General features: G+C 52.5%; 2 long non-coding RNA genes across 2 annotated transcripts in view; one reads left to right on the forward strand and one right to left on the reverse strand.

Moving 5' to 3' along the window:
• The window catches only part of LOC127493406 (uncharacterized), a 46,426-nt gene extending 45,284 nt beyond the window's left edge, over positions 1-1,142 (forward strand). The window contains exon 4 of the long non-coding RNA XR_007923504.2: positions 904-1,142. This is a non-coding gene — a long non-coding RNA (uncharacterized lncRNA). The remainder of the gene's footprint in view (positions 1-903) is intronic.
• A 2,769-nt stretch (positions 1,143-3,911) lies between these two features.
• LOC127493688 (uncharacterized) overlaps positions 3,912-27,475 on the reverse strand; it is a 51,697-nt gene continuing 28,133 nt past the window's right edge. The window contains exons 2-5 of the long non-coding RNA XR_011390519.1: positions 23,503-23,588; positions 16,308-16,413; positions 6,135-6,195; positions 3,912-4,046 (exon numbers count right to left, since the gene is read on the reverse strand). This is a non-coding gene — a long non-coding RNA (uncharacterized lncRNA). The remainder of the gene's footprint in view (positions 4,047-6,134; positions 6,196-16,307; positions 16,414-23,502; positions 23,589-27,475) is intronic.

Below are 27,475 nucleotides of genomic sequence, written 5' to 3' on the forward strand. Positions count from 1 at the left end.
TTTATCCTTATCTGTTAAGAGCTGCTTGAAGGACCCGGATGGCTGTTCCTGAAGACACTCACACACTTCAACCAAGACAAATGCCCACCAGCCGCCGCTGCCGCTCCCTGAGTTAGCAGCTGCTGAGAGCTGACACTTGTCTCCTCCATAGAAAGCAGAGCACACCCCAGGGGGAGGCAGCCCGCGGATCTGCTGAACGAGGCCGGAGGCAGCGCGACCCCACAGTGCTGGCGGGGAGCTCTCCCGCCTGTGTCCCCGTGCAGACCTGGAAGCAGCAAGGGCGTTTCCCACGGTGTTCACACGCCCATCTCGGGCCTCTCTGGCCAAGTCCCGGATGATATTTATACTGTAGTGTCTTCTGTTGAGTTGTGTCCCCCGCAGATTCGCGTGTTGAAGTCCCGCACCCTGCTCCTGCAGAATGTGACGGACCATATGTGGAGACAGGGTCTCGAAGACAGGCAACAAAGTTAAGTGAGGTCAGCAGAGTGGGCCCAAGTCCAGCACACTAATTAGTGTCCCCTAAAGATGGACATGGACGCAGACACAGGGGCCAGCGTTGTAGCACAGCAGGTTAAGCCGTGGCTTGTGCTGCCGGCAGCCACACGGGAATGCTTTTGGGGTCCTGGCTAGCCTCCTTTCCATCCTGCTCCCTGCTAATGTACCAAGGAGGCAGTGGAAGATGGACACAGTGCTGGACCCACCGCCACTCACGTGGGAGACCAGAATACAATTCCAAGCTCCTGGCTTCAGCCTGCCCCAGCCCTGGCCATGGCAGCCCTTTGGGGTGTGAAACAATAGATGGAGGACCGCTCTCCCTCCCTCTCTTCCTCTCTCTTCCTTTCTCTCTCTCTCTCTGCCATTCAAATAAATTAATCAGTCTTTTTTTTTTTTTTTTTTTTGAAGATGCAGACATGGAGGAGAAACCGTGTGAAGACTGAGGCAGGGTGGACTCAGAAGCCGCCAGCCCCACTGACACCTTAGTCCCAGACTTCCGGCTTCTGGAGTTGTGAGAAAATGAACTCCCGCTGTTCTAGTCGGCCCATCTGGGGACTTTGGTGATGATGGCCCAGCAGACAAATACAGGTGCTTGACAGATCACAGAGCTTTCTCTCATGCTCTCACATAAACAGTGTCCACAACAATCCAGTAGCAGGTGGTCCCTGTTTTACCGATAAGAAAACGGAGACGAAGAAGCTCTGTAGCCTAAAGTCATGCTGCTCCCGAGGGGCAGAGCCTTGGCTTGAACCATACTTCCCAATCCTACCTCCCACCTTCTTTCCCACGGACCCTCATTCCTATTTGCAAACTGCCCAGCACCATTGTTTTCATGTCTGGCTGTCCATCAGCCATTTATCTTCCTTCCTTCCTTCCTTCCTTCCTTCCTTCCTTCTCTCTCTCTCTTTCTCTCTTTCCTTTTTAAAGATCTATTTATTTACTTGAGAGGCAGAGTTATAGACAGAAGGAGAGACAGAAAGAGAGGTCCTCTATCTGCTGGTTCACTCCCCCAAATAACTGCAACAGCCAGAGATGGGCCGATCTGAAGCCAGGAGCCAGGAGCTTCTTCCAGGTCTCCCACACGGGTGCAGGGGCCCAAGTGCTCGGGCCATCTTCTAGGGCTTTCCCAGGTGCATCAGAAGAGAGCTGGATTGGAAGTGGAGTAACCAGGATTCAAACCAGTGCCCATATGGGATGCCGGCATTGCAGGCCAGGGCTTTAACCCACTATGCCACAGTGCTGGCCCCTATATTTTATTTTTTTAAATGTATTTGAAAGGCAGAGCAACAAAGAGAGAAAGATAGAGAGTGAGAGCTCTTTGATCTGCTGGTTCACTCCCCAGATGCCCACATCAGTTGGGGCTCTCCCAGGCTGAAGCCAGGAGCCAGGAACTCCTTGCCCATCACCCACATGGGTGGCAGGGACCCAAGTACTTGAGCTATCACCTGCCACCTCCCTGAGTGCACATTGGCAGGAAGCTGGATAGAAGTGGAGGTGAGGCCGGCGCCGCGGCTCACTAGGCTAATCCTCCGCCTAGCGGCGCCGGCACACCGGGTTCTAGTCCCAGTTGGGGCGCCGGATTCTGTCCCGGTTGCCCCTCTTCCAGGCCAGCCCTCTGCTGTGGCCAGGGAGTGCAGTGGAGGATGGCCCAGGTGCTTGGGCCCTGCACCCCATGGGAGACCAGGAAAAGCACCTGGCTCCTGGCTCCTGCCATCAGATCAGCGCGGTGCGCCAGCCGCAGCGCGCCGGCCGCGGCAGCCATTGGAGGGTGAACCAACGGCAAAGGAAGACCTTTCTCTCTGTCTCTCTCTCTCACTGTCCACTCTGCCTGTCAAAAAAAAAAAAAAAAAAAGTGGAGGTGAGACTTGATCCCAGGGACTCCAACGTGGGGTGCTGGGTCCCAGGTGGCTGTTTAACCCACTGTGCTGCCACGCCCACCTACCATCAGCCATTTAGAGGTAGATTACGATGGGGGTCCCCTAATCTGATACATCCAGGCTTACACAGTGGGGGAGGGATGATATTGAAATGGCTCCTGAAATTCCAGGTAGTTGTTAACTGATGATTTCGTACACCCAGAGTTAAGGCCTTCCTGGCGGCTTCCTTCCTGGTACAGAATAGGAAGTGGCCCCACCTCTAAAGCCCACTCCATTGAGCCTGCACTCCTGAAGAATTCTAAGTTGTTTCCAGGCCTCTCCGCAGGGGGAGGGAGTGAGTCCATCCCTCAGCGGCCACTTTCATCTGTCTCTGCCTGCTGGGAGGAGAACTGACCAAGGAACAGGGTTCCTCCCAGGCTTGCTTTTCAATTTAAAATTGTCCTGTCTTTTCCTGAGAATTTTGATGGAAAAGTTGATATCAACATAAGAAAGCAGACTAGCAAATTCCAGGGATTCTTTTTTTCCCCCTTTTGTGGTGTTCCTTTCCGTCCTTGTCCACATGCACATATAACTCTTGCAGTTATGGCAAAGATGAGATTTTATGTTTTCATTTAGCACCAGGATATAAGCATTTTTCCAAGTCACCACCTAATCTTCCTGATGATATTTTTTAATGGCAGCATAATATCACTTGGGGCAATGAAACCATCATTTGCACATCCATTCTCCTTTCCTTAGTCATTTAGGTTGCTTCCAATTTCTCGCTTCAAGTGAGCCATCCTCTTGCAAACTGCAGAAGTGCAGCAGATTCTTGATTTAGCTGGAGGTTTTCTGGTATCATACAGGGGTTCCATTTACGGGTGGGTTGCCCAAGACAGCCCACGGCAGGCGACGGTCAACAGGGTAGAAAGCCTAGGCGGGAAGGGCACCCTGGGGGCCACCATTGTCCCACCCTGGCTTTCCCCTCTCTCAAGGACCCCTGGCAGTGGCTCAGCTGGTGCCGAAGTGGGAGTAGCCTGGGAACACCAAGGGTAAATGGCAGAGGGTTCACGTTTGGCTCCTGTAAGAAACAGAACCAACAATGTGCTACCTGGGGAGGTTCGGCGCCTCCAACCCGCTCTCCTCCTAGAAGCCTGGGTCTTCGGAAAGAAACCAGGATCCACTGGAGCCCTAAGCACCAATCCCAGGAGAAAGTATGTGTCGTGCTTGTTTCTTCAAGCTGCAGTCTGGCAGACCGGACCCTGGCTTATCTTCTGCTTCTCTGCACCTTTGCCTGAGGAGACAGGCAGGGCACAGCCTGGGCAGAGCCCCCAGCCCAGCTCCTGCTGGGGGCCAAGTGGGAGCCCTCACCCTGGAGCTTCTTGCCCCATCCCCTCAGGAAGAGCACCCTGGAGATGAGAATTGCTAACAGCTTTGAGAAGCAAACACAAGCAGGAAGGCAGAGGATGTTCCCGTTGCTTTTAAGGTCAGTTCTATTTGGAGAGAATTCAAAATGCAAGCATACTAATGCAGTCACTGTAGGCCAAGTTCATTTATTGCCTCCTGGTTACAGCCTCAGTCCCGCCCCCTGGAACGGGTTGAATTTTGAAGTCTGGTTGCTGAGCAGGATCTTACGGAAACTTCTCTGTCATCCTCTTTATGGTTCATCTCAAGGTTGCTCAGGACTTATCCTCACTGGTAACAAAAGAAGCCCATACTGATCAAATATGTATTGTTAGGTCCTAAGCTAAGTTTTTCTTTTTTAAAAAATAGATTTATTTGTTTATTATTTGAGAGGCAGAGAGAGGGGGTGGGGGAGAGAGAGAGAGAGAGAGAGGTCTTCGATCCACTGGTCCACTCCCCAATTGGCCACAGCGGCCAGAGCTGCGCCAATCCAAAGCCAGGAGTCAGGAGCTTCTTCCGGGTCTCCCATGTAGGTGTAGGGGCCCAAGGACATGGCCATCTTCTGCTTTCCCAGGCCACAGCAAAGAGCTGGATCAGAAGTGGAGCAGCTGGGACTGGAACTGGTGCCAATATGGGATGCTGGCACTGCAGGCAGCGGCTTTACCTGCTACACAACAACACAGGTCCCCTAAGCTAAGCTCTTTAAACAATGTCTCAACAGTCCTCCAAACAGCCCTAGGAAGAAGGGGTTCTTGTTATCCCCATTCTGCAGAAAAGAAAACTGAGGCACAGAAAGGTCAAGTAACTAATCGAGGCCAGCGGCGGCTCACTTGGCTAATCCTCCGCCTGCGGCGCCAGCACCCGGGGTTCTGGTCCTGGTCGGGGCACTGGATTCTGTCCCAGTTGCTCCTCTTCCAGTCCAGCTCTCTGCTGTGGCCCGGAAAGGCAGTGGAGGATGGCCCAAGTGCTTGGGCCCTGCACCCGCACCTGGCTCCTGGCTTCGGATCGGCGCAGCGCACCGGCTGTGGTGGACATTTCGGGGGTGAACCAACAGAAAAGGAAGACCTTTCTCTCTGTCTCTTTCTCTCACTGTCTAACTCTGCCTGTCAAAAATAAATAAATAAATAAATGTAACTAATCGAGTCACAGGGCTAGTAAGTGGTAATCTTTTTTTTTTTTTAATTTATTTGACAGGTAGAGTTATAGACAGTGAGAGAGAGAGACAGAGAGAAAGGTCTTCCCTCCGATGATTCTTCCCTCCATTTGGTTCATTCCCCAAATGGCCGTCACGGTTGGCACTGTACCTCCTCCTGGTCTCCCATGTCGGTGCAGAGGCCCAACCACCTGGGCCATGCTCCACTGCCCTTCTGGGCCATAGCAGAGAGCTGGACTGGAAGAGGAGCATCTGGGACTCAAACCAGCGCCCACATAGGATGCCGGCGCCGCAGGCGGAGGATTAACCAAGTGAGCTATGGCGCCAGCCCCAGTAAGTGGTACTCTTAAGCACTATAGCCTAGTGGGTAAAGCTGCCGCCTGTGGTACCAGTATCCCATAAGGGCACCAGTTGGAGTCCCGGCTGCTCTACTTCAAATCCAGCTCTCTGATATGGCCTAGGAAAGCAGTAGAAGATGGCCCCCAAGTCCTTGGGCCCCTGTACCCACGTGGGAGACCCGGAAGAGGCTCCCAGCTCTTGGCTTCAGATCAGCTCAGCTCCGGCCAATTGGGGAGTGAACCAGTGGATGGAAGACCCCTCTCTCTCTCTTTTTTAAAGATTTATTTTATTTGACAGGCAGAGTTATAGAGAGAGGTAGAGACACAGAGAGAGGTCTTCCATCCGTTGGTTCACTCCCCAGATGGCCACAACGGCCAGAGCTGCGCCGATCCGAAACCAGGAATCAGGAGCTTCCTCCAGGTCTCCCATGCGGGTGCAGGCGCCCAAGGACTTGGGTCATCCTCCACTGTTTTCCCAGGCCACAGTAGAGAGCTGGATCAGAAGAGGAGCAGCTGGGACCAGAACCGGCGCCCATATGGGATGCCGGCACTTCAGGCCAGGGCATTAACCCACTGAGCCACAGTGCCGGCCTCTCCCTTGCCCTCACCCTCGCCCTCTGCCTCTCTGTAACTCTGCCCTTCAAACAAATAAAATAAATCATTTTTTAGAAAAGGAAATTTAATTTAAAAAAATTTTAAAAGATGCAGATGCTCCCAGGCTGCACGGAGTCCACAGGCTCCTCTCAGGAGACCGCCCCCTGCCAGCCTTGCCACAAACCGAGGAAAACAGTAAGGGAGCCCTTAGTGGACGCAGGCCCTTGGCTGAGGTGTTTCCTTGAATTCCTCTATCTTGGATGAGGAAACTGGGCATCAAGGAGACAAACTCACCTCCCCAACGTCACACAGCTCTAGCGAGGATAGCGGAGACTCTCCCCTGCAACCGGATCTCCTGTAGAGTAACAGACCCCACCGTTAGCTGAGTCTGTGACCTTCTAGTGTTAAGACCCTGTTGAAGCTGGGTGTGCACAGCTGGGGGTAACTGGAGGGGAGCAAACGTGGTACCGGCGACTTCCTGGAATTGTCAGCCTTCTCGCCTTTCCTCCCTGCTGGTGGAATGAGGGCATGACAGCAGGAGCCAGACAGGCCAGAGCCAGGACATGACCAAGGCCATGAATGGCAGGGTCACAGGTAGCAGAAGCCTGGGTCCCAGACGACACCACAGAGCTCAATCGACTTGCAGTCCTGAGACCTTATCCTTCGACTTGGACATGAAAGAGAAACAGAGGGTTCACTTGTCTAAGCCGCTGTTGGGGGGGGGGGGGGGCATCTCTGGCATTTGCAGCCAAACCTAACCCCCACCAACAACAGAGTAGAGCTGGAATTTGAACTGGTCTGACTCCAGAGGCCCAACTTAAAAGCACTTTGCTATTTTCTAAAAAAGTTTGAGAGGCAAAGAGAGAGAGAGAGACTAGACAGAGAGAGACTGAGCTCTCATTCACTGGTTCAATTCCCAAATACTGAAAATGGCCAGAGACGGGACAAGGCCAAAGCTGGGAGCCAGTTCTCCCAGGTGGGTGCAGGGCCCCCATTACTTGATTTATCGCCCTGTGTCCTGAAGCTGGAATGGGGAGGAGGTTTAGCGATCAAACCCAGCAACATCGGTGTGGGATGCAGCACCCGCACTGCTGGCCCAACACTTGCCCCTGCTGTCCTGCTTCTGCTGTAAAACGCTGCGCCCGCATTGGTTCATCTCTTCATGACCAATGTCTTCCTCTCCTCTCCTCCGGAGAGTTGGTCAGGAAATACAGCTCCCGCACCGGACTCCGTGCTGGGGAACAAATCAAGACTGTGAACCCCAGGAAGACTTGGTCAGCGCCACGGAGAGGCGGGCAGACATCTGGGGAGACAGATGGCGGAGCAAATACAGGCAGTACCCTGAGTCCTGGGATGGAGGAGTCACGAGCCCGGTGCCGGGCAGTGCGGGCAGGGCAGGGACTCGCTGTGTGCGGGAGATCAGCGCTGGATTCACAGAGTGGGCGGCCGAGAGAGAAAGCCCCAGGGTGCTTGGTTCTCATCCCCCAGCACCTACAGCGGCGCCTCCCAGGCCTCCCTCTCATCTGGAATTGCAGCCTGCTCTGAGACACTGTTCCTCAGCGTTGCAGACCCCCAGAGTCAGCCCTGGGGGCTCCCAGACTTTTTATGCTTGCTACACCCAAGGCCGCAGAGAAAACTGGGGGTTGGGGCCTGCAGTCGACCCTCTCACAGCAAAGAGAGAAAGATAGGAATGGGCCCCCGGGGCCGGGCTGCATCAAGCAAGATCCTGCGCAGAGCTGGGGGAGTCTGGAGCCCCGTGTGCGACTGCTCTGCGCTGGAAATGGCCTTTTCCATGCGACCTTTCCACCTGCTCTTCCCATGAGCAGCCGGCGGAGCTGCTGTCACCTCTAATAAAACCAGACCCGGCTTGCCCTGATTGGGGCCAATTAGAATCACCCTGAGTGGGTTGCCAGGACAGTCACGCTGCTAATGAAGGCAGCCGCGGTGCCCGCTTGGGCTTATTTGCCTGGTGATAAGGGAATGGGACAGCTCATCCCCCCCAGGGGTCCCCTTCTCCCCCACCCGGATCGCCCCCAGGAACTCCACTCCACTCTTCCATGATTGCCAGCTTTCAAACACACGAGGAGGTCGACCGGAGGAGGAGATGGTCCCTGGGTGAGGAGCCCGGCCAGCACTTTCCCTTACTCCACGTGTGTTTGCAAAGCAACTACTGTGTGCCAGGCGCGGCGCCAAGGGCAGCTCAGGACAGAGGGGAGATCAGGTGCAAGTTTACCGGGAAGTTAAAGAGGCTTTGTCATTAGGGAACGAGTTCTGGAAGAAGCCCTGGCCATGCATCCATGCGGTCACGAGTTTTTGTAAAATTTACAGAGATCAGCTCTTGGACGGCGCTCTCCTTGAAGTCAGCCTTTTCCTGGGTCACGCTTGTCCTCCCGCTGGCTGGCGCTGAAGTGGCTGAGGGCATTTTTGCCATGTGGGCAAAGGGAAGTTCAACTGGGGATACAACTGGGTCTGGGCTCTCGTGGATGATATTTAGGTGGCTTGCAGTCACTTCGTGCACAGGTAGTTTTTCTTAGCCACATCAGAGCAGACATGGCTTCCGGGAACACTTCTTGTCCCTGGTGCCAGCGTCTGTCACACCGTGGCACTAAGGTGCTAGGTCAAAGAGCATGTCAGATTTGAGAGGCAGAGGAGGAGAAATAAGATTTGAGTTGTGTAGCACCCAGAGTTACTCCACGGTGAATTCTCCCGCTTAGTCACCAGATAGCTAAGTGTTCAGTTCTCCCTGATACTGGTTGAGCAACCCTAATTCAAAACTCCCAAAAAATCCAAAATGCTTCCAAATCTGAAACTCGTTGAGTGCTGGCAGGATACCACAAGTCTGATGGTTCAATGTACCTGAACTTCATTTCATGCACAAAAGTATTTTATTTGGGGGTTGGCGCTGTGGCATAGCTAGTAAAGCCACCACCTGCAGTGCCGGCATCCCATATGGGCACCGGTTCAAGTTCCACTTCTGACCCAGCTCTCTGCTATGGCCTGTGAAAGCAGTAGAAGATGGCCCAAGTCCTTGGGCCCCTGCACCCATGTGGGAGACCCAGAAGAAGCTCCTGGCTCCTGGCTTTGGATCGGCCCAGCTTTGGCTGTTATGGCCATTTGGGGAGTGAACCAGTGGATGGAAAACCCCTGTCTCTCTCTGCCTCTCTTTCTCTCTCTGTGTAACTCTGACTTTCAAATAAATAAATAAACCTTTAAAAAAAGTATTTTATTTTAAAAATGGTTTAAAACTACCTCTGGGCTATATGTAGAAGGTGTCTATGAAAAATAAATAAATTTCATGTTTGGACTTGGGTCCCATCCATCGCCAAGATATCTCATTAGGTAGATGCAACTATTTCAAATTCTAAAAATATTCAAAGTCCAAAACGCTTCCAGTTCCAGGCACTCTGGGTAAGGACATTCAACCCGCACTAGCAATGCAGCAATGCAATTGCATGCTATGTTTGTTTACTTTGGATGAGGATTATGTCAAACAGGATTCGTTAGAATCCCTGTGTTTGTAGGGGACAAAGTGTAGCAGTCCTACAAACAGCAAGCACATCTGGTTGTGAAGTCACGTGTTTTATGCGTCCCAAGCATCAATAATACATATAATTATTCATGATGCTGGACGATGGACTTAATTCTCTTTCCTTTCTCTATCAAGAAAATATTATCAAATTGCTGCCTATGAAGAGGTGTGTAACAGTACTCAGCCAAAAAAATAGAAAGGAAGAAAGAATTATAGCAACGAGCAAGGCAGTTAATGAACAAAAACGCATATTGTTTTTCTATACTTTGTGACATTTGTGGTAGTTCTGCACTTTGAACGTGTTACAATTTGTTGTCATTTTATTCCCCAACCTAAGGCTCACTCTCATTTTACTTTTGTGTTCCTGGTAGTGTGGCTTTCTGAACAAGAACTCTCCAAATTGTTGGAGTTTCAGGCCCTACAGAAGCTGAGTTCACTCCTGGAACATAGAGCCCTCCTCCCTCTGTCGTGAGCGAGCCCTATGCCTCCACACACACACACACACACACACCTGTGACCAGGGCCCACCACATGCCAGGCTCTGAACTAGGGCTAGGCACACAGCGACAGATGGAACAGAACCAGCCCCTCCCTTGTGGAGAGGGGGAGAAGTCAGCAAGTCAGCGGAATCACAAGAACACTGGGAGAGACTAAGAACCTCTTGCAGGAGGAATACTTAAGCTGAGACTCAAATGAGAAGTAAGAATGAGCCAGACGGAGAGTGAAGGGAAGAACAGGCTAAGCAGAGACAGCGTGAGTTGGGAAGGGCTTGGTGCAGTACAAGTACTCAGTAAAATATCTATTGAATTGCTTTAAAAATAAATATTATTGGGGCAGGGCCAGGGTGCTTTGGGAGAATATAGGAGGCACTGAAGCACCTAGCAACAAAGGAATGAGAAATGAGAAACAGATTAGCATTGACTTCCCTACTTTCAAGAGGAGAAACAGCCCGGGCAAAGGCCCTGGGGTCAGGGAGAGCGCGAGCAGTTCTGTGTGGCTGGACCAAGCTGAGCCAGCTCGAGGGAGGAGGTAACAGAAAGGGATGTGCATTGGGACAGAAGTAGCCAGGATAAGGGTGGAAATGTAAACCAGGGCCAGGCCAGGCCAGGGCTCAGCAGCCAGGGTAAGACATCCGAGCTTCATGTTAGGTGCTGCGGGAGGGAGTGTGGGGGCATTGGCAAGATCTGGTTGCACAGTCAAGAGAGGACTAGGTGAGAGGCAAGGCCAGAGACCTCTAGGGAGCTGTTGGAGAAACGCAGCAAGAGAGGGTGGTGGCCTGGAAGCAGCAGACAGGTCCAGGGAGGATCACCACGCCCGCGATGCAAGTGGAAAGCATCACGCCGGGGAGGCGCCAGGCTCCGAGGGGGAGCTTGTCCTTCCCGAAGCCCGCCAACTTCATGGGGGCCGGGGTCCTGGTTCACAGCACAGGGCAGCCCTGCCCGCGTCCTGGGAGGCCTTTAGCTTCTCTTCCCTCTTCCCACCTGGCTCTCTGGCCCCGGACTTCTCTGGTTTGGCCAACGGGGAACAGAGCAGGGAGTGTAGGGGCCGAGGTGCTCCCCCCGGGTTGGCCGTGCCCCCTGTCTGTCTGAAGACAACCGGCTCACCCTGCCCCTTTCTCCTCGCTGGGTTCACCACCCCCTTCCTTTCCCTTCCCTTCTCTTAGGATCTGGGCCCCTTTCTTGTTCCCCCTCACCTCCTTACACCTTCGTCAGTTCACCCTCCTTGAACTAGTCTAATGACTGCGACACCTGCTTGCCGCCAGGACCCTGACTGAGCTACACATCCGCTTCAGACCCCAAGCTGAATTGCTCCCGAAATAACACCATGTTCCTTTAAATCAGACCACGCCCCCGCAAGGCCCAACAGCCAATAAGACAAAGACCATGCCCCCAGCCCTTTGCTTGATGACCAATCAGGAACTTCCTGCACCCGTCAACCCTGGTCAGCGCCTCCCTCTGGCCAGAGAGGCTGTAATTTGGCTCAGAGTCCCTGGCTCTGACCCTAGGGTTTTTCCTGGCATTCAGCCCTGGCTCCTTCTCCAGCCGGGATGTCGCTAACTGCTTCAGCCCCTCAGGCCAAGACTGGGTCTGCAGAGACAGGGCCCTGGTGCAGGCAGTGGGTAGCATCAAGATTGCAGAGACCTGAGGAGCCAGTCATCAGGGACAAGTGACCAGAGTCCCCGCCTCCCCTGACAGGGCTCCGTACACCTGCCGGGCTAATATTGTCACTCATTTTTCTGTAGGCTTTTGGCAACTTGTGATCACCCACCGGTCAGTCTGGTGTGTGTGTGTGTGTGTGTGTGTGTGTGTGGTGGTGGTGGTGGTGCTAGGTCTCTGTTGGTGGTGTTTTTTCTGTCCCCCTTCTCCGCCCCGAGGAGGTAAACACCTCGAGGGCAGGGACTTGCCCTGTTGGCTGGGACCCTGGTGTTCACCGGGTGGGCAGGTGTTTGTTGGTGACTGGCGCGCACCATCTGCTTGCAGGGGTTGCTCAGCAACACCCAAACCATTGGAGGTGTTGTAGAGAGCCCCCAAACTGGGTCTGCTCGCCAGACACGCAGAAAGCCGATCACTAAAACTGGGGTAGCGGAAGAAAACAAGTGTTTATTGCCTGTACAGTGCATAGCAAGGAGCCGGGCAGCCGTTGCTTGATTCCCGGGCTCCCCTGAGGAGTTAGGGGTGGAGGTTCTTACAGATCGACACTGGGGCCGAGAGGTGCGTGATCAGCGCGTGTCCAGGCTCCTGGTTGGGCAGTGGTGTTCGTGACTTGACTTTGATTTGGTCAGCCTTGCCCTGCTCAGTGGGGAAGGCTCATGATGGCCAGGTGGGCTTCAGGTGGAGTGGGGGTTACCTGTGAGTGGTAGTTACCCTCCGCCTTGTACTTGGAATGCCCCTGCCTGGACCTGGAATCCCCTGAACAAACCCCTGCAGACAGCACTGGCCATGGAGGCTCCTATCTATCGGAGGAGCAAAGGACTCCTTGAGTCCGGTGACTAGAACCTGTCAGGCCAGCTGCGTCCCTGCTCAGTTCAGTGAAGTGCTTCTGCTGAGCCACAGGCAAGGACGCCTTGGCCTGGGGAGCTGGGGAGTCAGGGAGTCGGGAAGACAGAGGCGAGGCCGGGTCCTGCCTTTGCATTGAGGGGTTTGGCCTCACCGTCTCGCCGCAGACAAGATCAAACACCGCTTTGAGGCCTGGGATTCCCTGATGACGCCCTCTCCCAGCCCTGCCTCCTGTCACTGGGCCGCTTCTGCGTCCCGAGCGCAGCCAGGAGTTTGCTCTGCCCACGGCGCACAGTGAGTGCTGTTCACTCTGGATTTGACCAGGGTTTTACAAACCAAGGTAGGGCTTTTTGGAGGCATGGAAATGGCATGGGACAGTCAATTCCCCCCCACCCCTGCATATGGTGCTTCTCAGCCTAGGAACCACTACAGGACATGGGACCAACCTTCTCAGTGTGACTTGGCCGTTTCTCCTTCCCAGGCATTGAAAGCTACTAGCACCGCCTGGTCATTGTGAGCATTGGGGGAAAAACAAGGGCGGGCTCCAGGAGCCCCCCAGGAAGCAGCACTACTCAGGGCAGGAAGCACCCTGAGGGCAGGTGTTGTGGCCCCGTGGCTGCGTCCCGTATTGGAGTACCTGCTTCCGGTCCTGGCTATTCTGCATCTGGTCCAGCCCCCTGCTGATGCGCACCCTGGGAGGCAGCAGGTGGTGGCTCAAGTGCTTGGGTCCCTGTCACCCCCATGGGAGACCCAGATTGAGTTCCAGGTTCCTGGCTTCAGCTTGGCCCAGCCCTGGCTGTTGCAGGCATTTGGGGAGTGAGACAGCAGATGGAAGATCTCTCTATCTCTGCCTTTGAAATAAAATGAAAATGAAAACAAAAAGGGAGCCAGCATTGTGGCATAGTGGGTTAAGCCGCCACCTGTAATGCCAGCATCCCACATGAGTGCCAGTCCAAGACCTAGCTGCTCTACTTCTGATCCAGCTCCCTGCTAATATGCCTGGGAAAGCAATGGAACATGGCCTACGTGCTTGGGACCCTGCACCCACAGGGGAGACCTGGATGAAGCTCTGGGCTCCTGGCTTCAGCCTGGCACAGCCCTGTCGTTGTGGCCATTTGGGGAGTGACCCAGTGGATGGAAGATCTTGATCTCAATTTCTCTTTCTCTCCCCCCCACCCCAATCTGTAACTCCACCTTTCAAATAAATTAAAAAAAAAAAAAAAGACAGGACAAACATTATGACCTGAGCGGCTGGATGATGGTAGAAAGAACGCTCCTTGAAAAGTCCTTCCTGCCCCAGTTCCGAGGCCTGGAACAGACACCTCTTTCTGTCCATCCCTACTGAATTCCCCCCCCCCACACACACACACCCTGTACAGGCCCTGCCCTGGGTGACAGAGCCCACAGCTCCTCTGCATTCTGAGTTAGCACCTGTGTTATTAATCCCGCTCATCTCTTGTGCCACCAGAGGGCATGAGTCTCATGGCCTACCCCAGGGTGTGCTGCAGTGCACTGCAAAATCTGCATGTGTGTCTCTGCCTCCATGATAAGCTCCCAGTGAGCACAGGCTCTGGCTCCCACCCCTAGGCTTGGGGGGAAGGCTGGCGGTAGGTATAGGGTGACTCAGGTACATGGCACCTTGGAACAAGGGCCTGTGCGTCACAGGTGGGTGGGGGAGATGCTGCCTGAAGGGAGAGCTGACTGTGGTGGGGGATGCCAAGGGTCTGAGAACACCATTTTGAGGAGTGGCCATCTTTAGGACACAGGAGGGAACTCAAGCCCAGTCCAGGGCTGGGCAGAACGAGAGGTGTGGGGAGGGACAGGGCGTTGCTGAGTCTCAGAAGCAGATGGGGAGGGCACTGGCCGAGGGCACCGGCCATTGGGAGCAGAAGGCAGGACTGCTCTGGCCTCCGCCACGGGGAAGTGCACTGGGGCCCTGGGAGCCCTCGCAGGGCAGCACCGAGGCTGGCCGGGACTGCACAGGGATAAGAGGGAGGACGCCAAGGCAGACAGTGCGGATTTCAAGCATCCAGGAGAGGAGGGGCGGGAGAGGGCAGCTGGGCACGTGGGAGGCATTCGTCACACACGTCGGGTGGACACCTGCATCTATTTGGAGAAACAACTTCCAAGTCGATAGGGCCATAAGCAGTGTTTGTGGGCCAAGGGGGGTGCAGAATCTGCAAGGGGAGTGTCTGAAGATGGCAGTGTGCCGGGTCTGGGGGCAGAGGATGGGATCCCAGGTGCAGGCAGGGGCCACGGATGTGGTGAGGAGAAAGGAGGTTCCTGGGAGCCAGGAGTGAGGGTGTGCAGGGAGGGTAAAGGAAAATGGACATTTGAGCTAAAAAGCTGCCTACCCTGGGAATTCCACCAAACTCAGGGACGGGTCTGGTTTTTCTCTCTCTCTTTTTTTTTTTTTTTTTTTTTTGAATGATGTATTTATTTATTTGAAAGTCAGAGTTACACATAGAGAGGAGAGGCAGAGAGAGAGAGAAAGAGAGGTCGTCCATCCAATGGTTCACTCCCCAATTGGCCGGAGCTGCGCCAATCCGAAGCCAGGAGCCAGGAGCTTCTTCCGGGTCTCTCACATGGATGCAGGGGCCCAAGGACTTGGGCCATCTGCTGCTGCTTTCCCAGGCCATAGCAGGGAGCTGGATCAGAAGAGGAGCAGCCAGGATTCGAACTGGCGCCCGTATGGGATGCTGGTGCTTCAGGCCAGGGCATTAACCTGCTGTGCCACAGTGCCGGCTCCAAGTCCCTCCTCTATGCTGCTGCTCCAGCAGTTCTTTTTTGTTTGTTTGTTTGTTTTCCCTAAAGATTTATTTGAAAGAGAGAGATCAGTCTCCCATCCACTTGTTCATTTCCAAATGGCCGCAACAGCCGGGGTAGAGCCAGATTGAAGCCAGGAGATCCAGCTTGGTCTCCTGTGAAAGCAGCAGGGGCCCAAGGACTCGGGCCATCTTCCATTGCTTTCCTAGGTGCGTTAGCAGGGAGCTGCATGCGAAGTGGAGCAGCCAGGACTCAAATCTGTGTTCATATGGGATGCCTGAACTACAGGTTGACCTACTACACCACAACACAAGCAGTTCTCAAGACTCTTATAGAAATAAGAAATTCCTGTCATTGTACTAAAAGTGCTTTTCTGGGGCTGGGCATTTAGCCCAGTGTTTAAGACACTCACGTCACACATCAGAGTCAGTTCAATACCCGAGTCCAGCTCCTGACTCCAGCTTCCTGCTAATGTGGTTTCTGGGAAGCAGGGGTGATAGCTCAAGTGACTGGGTTCCTGTCACCCCTCTTGAGAGCTGTGGATTGAGTTCTGGCCATTGTGGGCACCGGGGGAGTGAAACAGTGGATGGATAGAAGCTCGCCCACTCTCTCCACGCCCCTCCTCCCTCTACCCCTCAGATAAATTTTTAACAAGTTTTTTTTAATATCTTCTCATATTATTTTATAGCTCTAGCTGGACAGGGCATTGGAGGTGACACTAGCAAATTGTCCAGAAAGCCAAAATGCCTCCTTCATTCCAAGCACGGAGGCCAGTAATAAAAAAGGGGTGGGGAGGCATACCACCGATTAATTCGCAGCCTGAATGCAAAGATTAGATGGGGGTGCAGGGAGGAGTTCCATTCTTCCTTTTTACAACCCTGGCAAAAAATAAGCAGGAGACAAATCTCATTTACACGCACAGCGAAAGCTCTGTCTCTTGCCTGACCCAAGCCCTCGCCATGCACCATAAATATTTCCATAGTCATAAATATCACTGATGAGGAAGCAGAAGGCTCCTAATTGGCTCCAAGTCATTTCATGGTGGAGGAAGCTGGAAGAAATGTACGGAATGAGAATAAGACAGGGTGAGGGATCTCCCTGGAGGAAATTCAATCTCATCTTCTGTCCACGATGCTGCTGTGTCCACGCACTGATGTAAGACCAGGAAGAACTCACTTGTGAGAAGCAGCCCCTTCTCCCTCGGGCTCGGGACTTCTTCTGTCTCAGAGATGCAATTCCCTTCCGGCTGATGTTGGCCGTGGTTGATGTGGTTGGTGATCATCTACCGTAAGGAAAGAAGAGAGGTAATCAGCATTTATTAAAAATTGGTAGCGAGGCCGGCACCGCGGCTCAATAGGCTAATCCTCTGCCTTGCGGCGCCGGCACACTGGGTTCTAGTCCCGGTTGGGGCGCCGGATTTTGTCCCGGTTGCCCCTCTTCCAGGCCAGCCCTCTGCTGTGGCCAGGGAGTGCAGTGGAGGATGGCCCAAGTGCTTGGGCCCGGCACCCCATGGGAGACCAGGAGAAGCACCTGGCTCCTGCCATCGGATCAGCGCGGTGTGCTGGCCGCAGCACGCCGGCCGCGGTGGCCATTGGAGGGTGAACCAACAGCAAAAGGAAGACCTTTCTCTCTGTCTCTCTCTCTCACTGTCCACTCTGCCTGTCAAAAATAAAAAAATAAAAAAAATTTTTTAAAATGGGTAGCGAGATGGCCAGGGAGTGCAGTGGAGGATGGCCCAGGTGCTTGGGCCCTGCACCCCATGGGAGACCAGGAAAAAGCACCTGGATCCTGGCTCCTGCCATCGGATCAGCGCGGTGTGCCGGCTGCAGCGGCGGCCATTGGAGGGTGAACCAACGGCAAAGGAAGACCTTTCTCTCTCTGTCTCTCTCTCTCACTGTCCACTCTGCCTGTCAAAAAAAAAAAAAAAATGGGTAGCGAGATAACAGGTTAGAAATGGTGGTGTACTCATGTAATGGAAAACTATCAAGCAGTAAAAAAGATGGAGCACTGGTCACACAACACCATCGATGACCTTCACGATGCGGTGCCCAGCGGACGCAGCCTTACAGAACAGGTGTGCACTGTGTGTTGTCACACAGGCTGCACTGCTTGCCAACTTATCCAAGTCCAGCAAGATAGGCCATCCGCATACTCACGTTACACGAAGCAGGTTTACTACCGATAGGCAGCAAAGGACCAGAAAGGCTAGGATTCGTGGCGTGCCAGTCCCACAGCTCAGGAGTGGACGGGGTCTCCACAGTGCATGCGCTACTTGCAGCTGAAGAACCCCTGGAAGAAGCCTTCCAGGGTTGTATGACCTGCTGGGCCAAAGTGTGGAGGGCCCTCCCGTGTCCAGCCGGCTCCTTCTTATCTCAAGAAGTTGCATTCATTCCCAGCACAGTCTGGTTATTTTTGAGAACTACAAATGGGAAAGAGGGGAGAATTGTGGGGGCCCAAGGCCACCTATCAAACTATGCTACATATGATTCCACTTATATTGTGTTCTAGAATAGGTAACCGATGGGGAAAAAAACCCTCATATGGTGCTTGGGGACAACTCTAGGGGTGGGGCAGGGACAGACAAGGAAGAAGAATGAGGTGATGGGAAAGTTCTACACATCTTGATGGAGGATTAGATGACACGGTTAGGGACCAGCATTGTGTGCAGTGGGGTATACCACCACCTGCACTGCCTTCAGCCCATATTGGACAGAGCACCAGTTCAAGTCTCGTCTGCTCCGCTCCCAATCCAGCTCCTTGCTAATGCACCTGGGAGAGCACTGGATGATGATCTAAGTGCCAGCACTCCTGCCACCCATGTAGGAGACCTGGTTGGAGTTCCTGGCTCTGGCTTCAGCCTGACCCAGTCCCAGCCATTGTAACCATTTATGGAGTGAACCAGTGAATGGAAGATCCCTCTCTATCTCTCTCTCTCTCTCTGTGTGTATGTGTGTCTCCCTCTCTCTCTGTCATCCTGCCTTTCAAATAAATAAAGACATCTTAAAAAAAAAAAAAGATTACATGGGTGAATTTGCCTAAGCCCAGCAAATATACACTTAATATTTGTACATTTCATTGTATCTAGATTCCATATGCAATGAAATATCTAAATAAATCGTGAACTTGGAGCTGACACTGTGACATAGCAGGTAAAGCTGCCGCCTGCAATGCTGGCATCCTATATAGGTGCTGGTTCTAGTCCTGGCTGCTCTGTTTCCAATCCAGCTCTCTGCTGTGGCCTGGGAAAGCAGTAGAAGATGGCCCAAGTCCTCGGGCCCCTGAACCCACATGGGAGACCCGGAAGACTCTCCTGGCTCCTGGCTTCGAATTGGTGAGGCTTCAGCAATTGTGGCCAATTGAGGAGTGAACCAGTGGATGGAAGACCTCTCCCCCCCACCCTGCCTCTCCTTCTCTATGTAACTCTGACTTTCAAATAAATAAATAAATCTTTAAAAATAAAAATAAATAAATCGTGAACTCTAGTTAATAATACATGTACTGAAGTATTTAGAGGAACGCATCATGTAGATTGCTGTGTCTGTAATTTACAGGACACTTTGAAATGCATCACTACATATCGATTCTGAAAGGATGGGGGGTGGAGAGATGGAGAGGAAAGTAAAAACAAATTTTAATAAAATATTAATGGTAGAACCTGGGTAGTTAGTGTACAGCTAGCCCCCATAAATTTTTCTCTTCTACCTTGTGTTTGAAAATTTTTACAATAAAACAGAAAAAAATAGAGTGCTGATTTAAAAAAAAAATAGCATTTGTTGGGTGTCAAGATGTACCTAGCTCTGCCTGCATTTTCCCAATCCTCCTGTTACGCTGGTTTTACAGCTCAGAAGGTTACAGAAGTCTGACTCTGGCTCCTGATTCCAGCTTCCTCATCCATGCACACGCTGGGAGGCAGCCCTAATTCCTGCCACCCACATGGGAGACCCAGTTTGAGTTCCCAACTCAGGGCTTCAGTCCCAGCCAGGAACCATCATGAGCATTTGTGCCTCTCAAATAAATAATTATTCTTTTTATATGAGAGGGAGTGTTTTGCTGCAGTCAATCACCAACTCCACAAATACTAAATGAACACCTACTATGCACAGGGAGCTCAAAGAAAGTCCAAACACAGTCTATCTTCTAGAAGCTCCTAGAATAGTTAACTCAGCTGAAAGAACTGAACTTGGCTTGACTTCAGCACTAATGGACTGTGTGACCTTGAGTGAGTTATTGTGTGACCTTGAGCGAGTTACTGTGTGACCTTGGGCAAGTTACTGTGTGATCTTGGGCGAGTTACAAGGACTCCTGAGCTTCAGTTTCCTCATCCCCTAAGAAGAGCGTGGTCTGGACCAGACCTTAGGCCCCCTCCAGCCTCAGGAGTCTGTGACTTTTGACCCACGGTCATTTTCAAGGTCAACACCTGGTGCACATGCTGTCTGCTAATGGATGCTGATGACGAGAAGTCCCTGAGGCTAGGGAGGGAGCGCCACAAGGACAGAGTCCTCCAGGCAGGGCCTTAACGAGTGTGTCTGTGGAGGGGAGGGGGACCCGTGGGGGCTGACGGGAGAGGGGTTGACTGTCTGGAGAGCAGACTCTCAGCTCAAGGCTGAGAGACAAGCATGAAATCCAACTTCTATTATTTTTTTGACAGGCAGAGAAACAGAGAGGAAGATCGCCATCCACTGGTTCACCCTCCGCATGCTGCCTTCATCCCGGGGCCGGGTCAGACTGAAGCTGGGGGCTGGGAACTCCATCTGGGTTTCCCCCAGGGGTGGTGGCAGGGATCCAAGTACTCAAGCCGTCATCTGCTGCCTTCCCAGGTGCAATAGCCAGGAGCTGGGTCCAGCACTCCAACATGGCTTACGGTGTAACCATGCCACACACCTGTCCCCTTCCATGGTTTCTGCTGGGTAGGAGTTTGGGAAGGTCTCATCAGGCAGCTGTGGCTCAGGGCCTCTCATGTGGCTGCAATGTGTCAGCTCGGACTCCAAGAGTCTGAAGGAGGAAAGCAGATGCACTTCCAAGGTGACCGGTTCACACGACAAGGTTGGTTGCTGGTTCTTGTCCAGGGTCTCGGTTCCTCTCCACATGGGCCTTTGCACATGGCTGCTTGCATACCCTCGTGACACGGCAGCCAGCCTCCTCCAGAGCAAGAAGTCCCAGAGGACAGGATGCATGCTGAAAGGACTCTTAGGGCCTGGGCGCGAATGCCACGCACAATCACTCCTGCCTGAGTTCACTGGTTGCAAAAGGCCAGCCCCGGGGCCAACCTACAGAAGAACGGGCCAGTGGCGGTCAGCTTGAAGGCCGGCCCACCACACTACAAAGAGTCAGAAGATGGAACTCAAAGACAAAGAAACAGCATTCAGTACCTGCCCGGGAATGCAAGCTGGGTACGGAGTGAGCATGATCACTGTAGTCTCTGCCCTTTGGAGGCTTGTAACCCAGGGGAAATGCTGGGTTTCACACGAAGTCACAAATAGCTGCACCTGGAATAAAATTCGGTCTCCCTAACCTTGCCCCTGCCTGGCCGTTTTTTCCATGGCTCATCTCCTTTTCTTGCTGCTTTTCTCCATTCCTGCAGTACACCCAGCTCCCGCCTGCCAGGGCCTTAGCACCTGCTGAACCCTGCAGCGCCCTCCGCAGACCTCGATGTGGCCGGCTCTTTCTCGCCAGTCAGGTTTCCATCCTCATGGCTACCTGATGCTCTCCTGGGTATTTGTTGTCTGTCTCCCCCTGCAGCTAGAATGTGAGCTGAATGAGGACGAGGTTTTGTCAAATCTCCTTCTCTGCTGTATGCCCAGACCTGGAGTCAAACGTCTTACATCGGAAGCAATGAACACGCAGGCTAACGGCTGAACGAAGTGGCTATTTGCTGACCAAATTGCATAAAACCTTCCTTCTGGAACAGCGTCAACTCAAGCTGCAGCCCTGCTGCTCGGCCGTCTTACAACCCAGAGGTTGCCGAATTGGACACCTCTTCCAAGATCCAGCCCTGCTGACTCTGACTGTGAGGCCACACCTGCTTTCCCAGCCCCTTCTGGATTCGGTCAGCCCCAGGCCGGCTGTGTTCTGTGTATTCCTCCTGCGGGAGGGGTCCTTGGTGTCTCATCGCTTTTGCTTGGCTTCCCTTCCAGCTCCCCTCCCTCTCCCAAGGGAAGGACAAATCCAGCCTTGTTTTTGCTGCACTTGTGTTTTCAGCCTTCCCAAGCTGAAATATTGCAAACAGTTGCTCATTAACATCCCAGCTCGCCTGCTTTTCAGGAGGAGCAACATGACGAACAGGGACCCCACGCGTATTTGTTTTGAAAATATGCTTTCTAATTTGCAAGCACGTGGACACCGCCAGCCTGTGGGTCACTCCGCCTGCTGCGGGGCGTGATTAGTGAGGCCTTCTCTCTGGGTGGTGGGGCCGGCTAATGGACTCAGCCTCCCTCTGGATGTTTATCTTCAGTTAATTAACATTTCACCAAGTCTTCCTCACGGCCTTTGCGCACAGCAAGGCTGAGCCTTGGCTTGTGGCACGGATCTGGGCTGGCAGGCTGGATGGAGGCGGCCATCCTTTTAAATATTAATCTAAAAAGGCAATCAGGCCTGTGGGCTTCCACCCCTGAGCTTCTCCCGCTGGGAAGTCAGGAATCGATGCCAGAACTCAGAGCCTGTGGCGACTTCTCCCCGCCAGGCCTGAGTCAGCATCAGACGCAATGTTTCCAAACTACTATTGGGTAACAAACCCGAGCAGATTTCCAGGGGGTTGCTCTTAAACACTGGGATGAATTATACACGTACCTACCTTGGAAGGGATGTTAACCTCCATGTAAAACCGTACGAAGGGACTTGAAAAGTTTATGGAAAAAGTATTGGGTTGGCAGTGTGGCATAGCGGGTTAAGCCTCCGCCTGCAGCGCCAGCATCCTACATGGGTGCAGGTTCAAGTCCCAGCTGCTCCACTTCCTATCTAGCTTCCTGCTAAAGTGCCTGAAAAAGCAGCAGAGAGAAGCTCCTGGCTCCTGGCTTCAGCCTGGCCCCACCCTGGTCATTGTGGCCATCTGGGTAGTGAACCAGTGGTTGGCAGACCTCTCCTTCTCTCTGTAACTCTGTCTTTCAAATAAATAAATATTTTAAAAAAAAACTCAATTTTTTGTTTTACATTTATTTTTTATGATTGCATTATCTTTTTGCTCCATTTTTCCATGTACTTTTTGAATCTCCCTTATAAAAGATCACAGGGCCGACTTGCAGCATTTATTTTGAAGTGATGGGTTACATGAAGACTAGAGAGGTACCCTGCCCTTCAGGGGCTGGCTTGGAAAGTGGCCTCTGCCAGGGATGGGGGGAGGGAGACGAGTTGAGTTGGTCCCCAAAGCTCCCACTGCCCCTTTCCCAGAGGTGTGGAAGTTGCTGACCTGACAAGTTCACCTCCCGGCCTGCAGTCACTGCCAATTCTGTCCCCGCTGTCACAGCATTCCAGCAGGCACCTTCTGCTAACGAGCTCTGGAGACAGGAAGAGTATGCTGCACTGGGCTCGTCTGCGTCTCCCAGAAAGACGCCTTGAAGTCCTAACCCCCAGTACCCAAGAATGTGAGTTTACTGGGAAATAGGATCTTTGCAGATGTAAGTAGCTAAGGTGGGTGGGGCCCTGATCCAATGACTGGTCTTTACAAGGAGTCGACAGGGGACCAGTGTTGTGACACAGTGGTTAAGCTGCCTCCTGCGATGCCAGCACCCATGTGAGCACTGGTTAGAGTCCCAGCTTTCTGTTTCTAATCCAGCTTCCTGCTAACGCACCTGGGAAATCAGGGGAAGACAGCCTAAGTGCTTGGCCTCTGCCCCCAGATGGAGCTCTGGGCTCCTGGCTTCAACTAGCCCTGTTGTTGCAGCCCTCTGGGGAATGAACCAGCAGATGGAAGATTTCTCTCTCTCACTGCATTTCAAATACATAATCTTTATTTATTTATTTATTTATTTATTTATTTATTTATTTATTTTTTGACAGGCAGAGTGGGCAGTGAGAGGGAGAGACAGAGAGAAAGGTCTTCCTTTTGCCGTTGGTTCACCCTCCAATGGACGCCGCGGCCAGCACGCTGCGGCCAGCGCACCGTGCTGATCTGATGGCAGGAGCCAGGTGCTTATCCTGGTCTCCCATGCGGGTGCAGGGCCCAAACACTTGGGCCATCCTCCACTGAACTCCCTGGACATAGCAGAGAGCTGGCCTGGAAGAGGGACAACCAGGACAGAATCCGGCGCCCCGACCGGGACTAGAACCCGGTGTGCCGGCGCCGCAAAGCGGAGCATTAGCTTAGTGAGCCGTGGAGCCAGCCCAAATACATAATCTTTAAAAAACAAAAACAAAAGAAGAGACAGCAGAGACTCACGGGGAGATGACCAGGCGGCAGTGGAGGCCAAGGTTGGTGGAGTGCATGCACAAGCAGGGAATGCCAATGTCAGCAGCCACCGGAAGCTGGGAAGAGACAAGGAAATGGGGGAGGCTCCTGAGAGACTTCAGAAAGAGCGGGAGCCTGCTGACACCTGTCTCAGACTGCCAGCCAAGGTTGTGTCCCTTCACAGCCCCAAATGAACCCTCTACTCCTGGCCGCCCGCCGGCTGCCCCAGCCACCTGCCCCCTCTGCAGACCCTCTTGATACGCTCAGTCACCCTGAGCCCCTGGAAGGTCAAAGACAATGAAATCCCAGCTTAGGCTGAGGAAGTGGAAGACCTCATCACATCTCAAGTCTTGCCAGTGATTTCTGATTCCTTCAATGTGCACCGTTGCCTTCGCAGAGGTCAGTGAACATAATAAGATCTCTCTCAGCTGATGGAGAATGTCACCCTGCTTCAGGGGTCATTGCTCTAAATTCAGTCTTGCAGAGAAACATCACAGATACACCAAGAAGAAGATGTTGGAATGAATTTGAACTGACTCCCAGAACTTCTAGCAATTGGATTTTTATTGTCACATCCCCCACTAATACTTTGTCACCTCTGAAGTTTCATTGTTAGGTGCTGCGGCATAGTAGGCAACTCTCTGTTGTGGCCTGGGAAAGCAGTAGAAGATGGCCCAAGTCCCTGGGCCCCTGCACCTGTGTGGGAGACCCGGAAGATGCTCCTGCCTCCTGGCTTCAGATCGGTCCAGCACCAGCTGTTACCATTTGAGGAGTGAACCAGCAGATGGAAGACCTCTCTCTCTCTCTCCCTCTCTCGCTGCAACTCTACCTCTCAAGTAAATAAGTAAAAAATTAAAAAAAAAAAAAAGAATTCCTCTCTTTTTTAAAAAAATAAAGTTCACCATTAGAGAACATGCAGTCAAGTGGAGGTTTCGAGCTGAGCAGGTTTATGGGAAGCAAGATTCTATGATACTGTATGGTCTTGAGTTAGCCGCGGGAGGAGGCACTAAACGAGGTCAGAAGCCTTGAGCCTAACTTCCAGCTCTGACCACACACATACATCTTTGTGAAATAAGGAGAATGACCCGATTTACCCAAACAAGATGGAGGCTGCCCGTGGCCATGCCGCCGCCGACACAGCCTGTGAGGACGCAGGGAGGGGCCCTCTGCTGGGGCCTGGGAGCTGAGGGCACAGAGGACTGCTCCCGACAACGGAGGGGCTTTAAGAAGAGGCAACCAGGAGGAAAGAAGTGGCTGGCAGGGAAGAGGAGCGTGCGGCAGGAGACGGAGAAGCCTGCGCTGGGGGTTTGGTCTGGCGTCTGCTGTGTGGTGCCGCTCTTCTTCCTGCTTGCTGATTCCCAGCGGGTGGAGCTGGAGCTGGCTGGGAGGTGGGCCTCTGACAGGGAACGGAGGTGGCAGCGGGGGTCCAGCCGTCCTGGGGCTGCGGGCAGGGAAGCTGAATGCCCTCCTCAGGGCTGCTCAGCCTTAGGTCCTGTGGGCAGATCTGCCTGAATCCGCACCCCACCCCCTCATGTGTGGTTTGTTCTCATGGTGGACTCACCATGCTTGCTTCAGGCTGAAAATCAAAACATTATAAAATGATCCATATAGATTTCCTGCAGCACAAACACAGCGGCTGATCCACTGTAGTTCCCATGACTAGAGCTTCTTAGCGTAGCCAATTGGCTGCCATGTACTGAACATTTACAAGCGCCGACACTTGCGTGTGTGTTATATGATCTGATGCCGACGACACTTGCGTGTGTGTCATATGATCTAATGTTCTGAGCAGTCTTGAGAGGCCCATTTTTTATGTTCATTGTCCAAACAAGGAAACATTAAAAAAAAATGACTACTTCCGGACCCTTATGGAAGCAACAGACCCAAGACATGATCCCAAAACATCATTCATTTTACTTTTTGAATAGGCAATACACGCCCATAGTGCAATGTTTAAAAAGGAAGGCCAGGACGGGCATTTGGCCTGATGGCTAGGATGCCTGCATCCCACAGAAGAAGGAGCTGAGTTTGCCGCCCAGCTCCGGCTCCTGAATCCAGCTTCCTCCTAATGCAGACTCTGGGAGGCAGCAGTGAGGGCTCAAGTAGCTGAGCCCCTGCCACCCACAAGGGAGGATTTGGCGCTCAACTCCTGGTGTTGGTCTCTGGGCTGCTGCAGACATTGGGGGAGGGAACCAGTGGATCAGAGGATGGGAGTACTGCCTTCCTCCACCTCTCTCTCTCTCTGCAATAAATAAAATTTAAAAATTAAGACCAAAAACAACAAAAAAAGGAAGGCTGCAGTTTCCAGTGTGGCGGGTAAGGAGCATGGAGTCTCCCTGCATTGCTGCGGTAAGTATGATGCTGAACAAGCCTTCGTGGGTCTGTAAGACGGGCTGAGTCCCTGCCCCAGAGGTGGAGAGACAGGCCGAGGGCAGCTCACCGGGGCAGAGCCGTGAGGGAAACGTCCTGGGACAGGAAAGACTGAGCTGTGCTTGACAAAATGTTAGAGGTCCAGCGCGCATCAGGGGCCCAGGGAGAGGCGGCCCCCAGGGGTCAGAGAGGGCTGGCCTCAGAACCTCTGACGGGTACTCACACACCCCTCGGGATTCTGGCAGGGGCAGGGGAGGTCACCATGTCTGAGGGAGTCAGAGCAGTGCGACCCACTTCTCAAGGCCTGTCTGCAGGAGAAACTAATCTGCCAGAGCCTACCCTGCTGGGATTTTATCAAACCTGACCATGCTGGGGGAAGGGAAATAGCCAACTCCCTATAACTCCAATTACGCACGCGGGAGGAGGCACGCACCCACGTCTAGCACCCCGTAGACCTCGTGTCCCACCTAAGGGGACAGAAAACCCCCAGAACCGCTGATGCAGTTCACAGTCCAGGGGCAGGGTCTCACTGAAAGACAGAGACGCAGCCCTGTGTCGACAGAACACTTCCCCACTCCCTGTGACCACGTTACCAAAGGTCCACTGACCTTGAAACTCCTCTCAACTACTGCCCCACGACCAGCTTTCGGCAGAAAGTGACGAATCCCACTACAAGGTAAAAAATCACAGCTTGGAGAGACAGAGTACACATCAGAACCAGAGTCACATATGGCAGGAATTCTGGTATTACTAGGCCAAGAAATTTTTTTGAACTATGATTAACACGATAAAGACTTTGATGGAAAAAGTAGACAACGTGAAAGAACAGATGGGTTATGTAAACAGAAAGATGAAAATTCTAAGGAAGAATGAAAAACATGCTAGAGATCAAAAACACTGCAACAAAACTGAAATGTCTGGATGGGACGTGGTTGAGAAAAGAATTTCTGAGCTTGAGGATATGATAAAAGAAACATCCTAGCCTGAAAAACAATGGCAAAAAAAAAAAAAAAAAGTGGGGAATAAAAGGCAACAGGACCCCTCGAACAACGATAAAAGGGATAGCATATGTATAATGAGGATACCAGAAGGAAAAGAAAAAGAAAAGGGAACAGAAGCAATATTTGGAGCAATAATAAACAGTATTTCCCAAAATTAATGCCAGACTCCAGATCACATATCTAAGAAGCTAGAGTATGTCAAACCCGATAAATGACAAAAATGTATATACCTAAGAATATCATATTTAAAATTCAAAAAATTGGGGCTGGTGTTGTGGCATGGTGGACTAAGCCTCCACCTGTGGTGCCGGTTCTAGTCCAGCTGCTCCTCTTCTGATCCAGCTTTCTGCTATGACTGAGAAAGTAGTAGAAGATGGCCCAACTCCTTGGGCCCGTGCACCCATGTGAGAGACCAGGAAGAAACTCCTGGCTCCTGGCTTCAGATCAGCACAGCTCTTGCCATTGCTGCCATTTGGGGAGTGAACCAGTGGATGGAACACCTGTCTCTCCCTCTCTTTGTCTATAACTCTACCTCTCAAATAAACATATATATTAAAAAATAAAATTCAAAAAATTATGATAAAGAGAAAATT

Source organism: Oryctolagus cuniculus, chromosome 7, assembly GCF_964237555.1.
Source record: "Oryctolagus cuniculus chromosome 7, mOryCun1.1, whole genome shotgun sequence".
Classification (NCBI taxonomy): Eukaryota; Metazoa; Chordata; class Mammalia; order Lagomorpha; family Leporidae; genus Oryctolagus; species Oryctolagus cuniculus.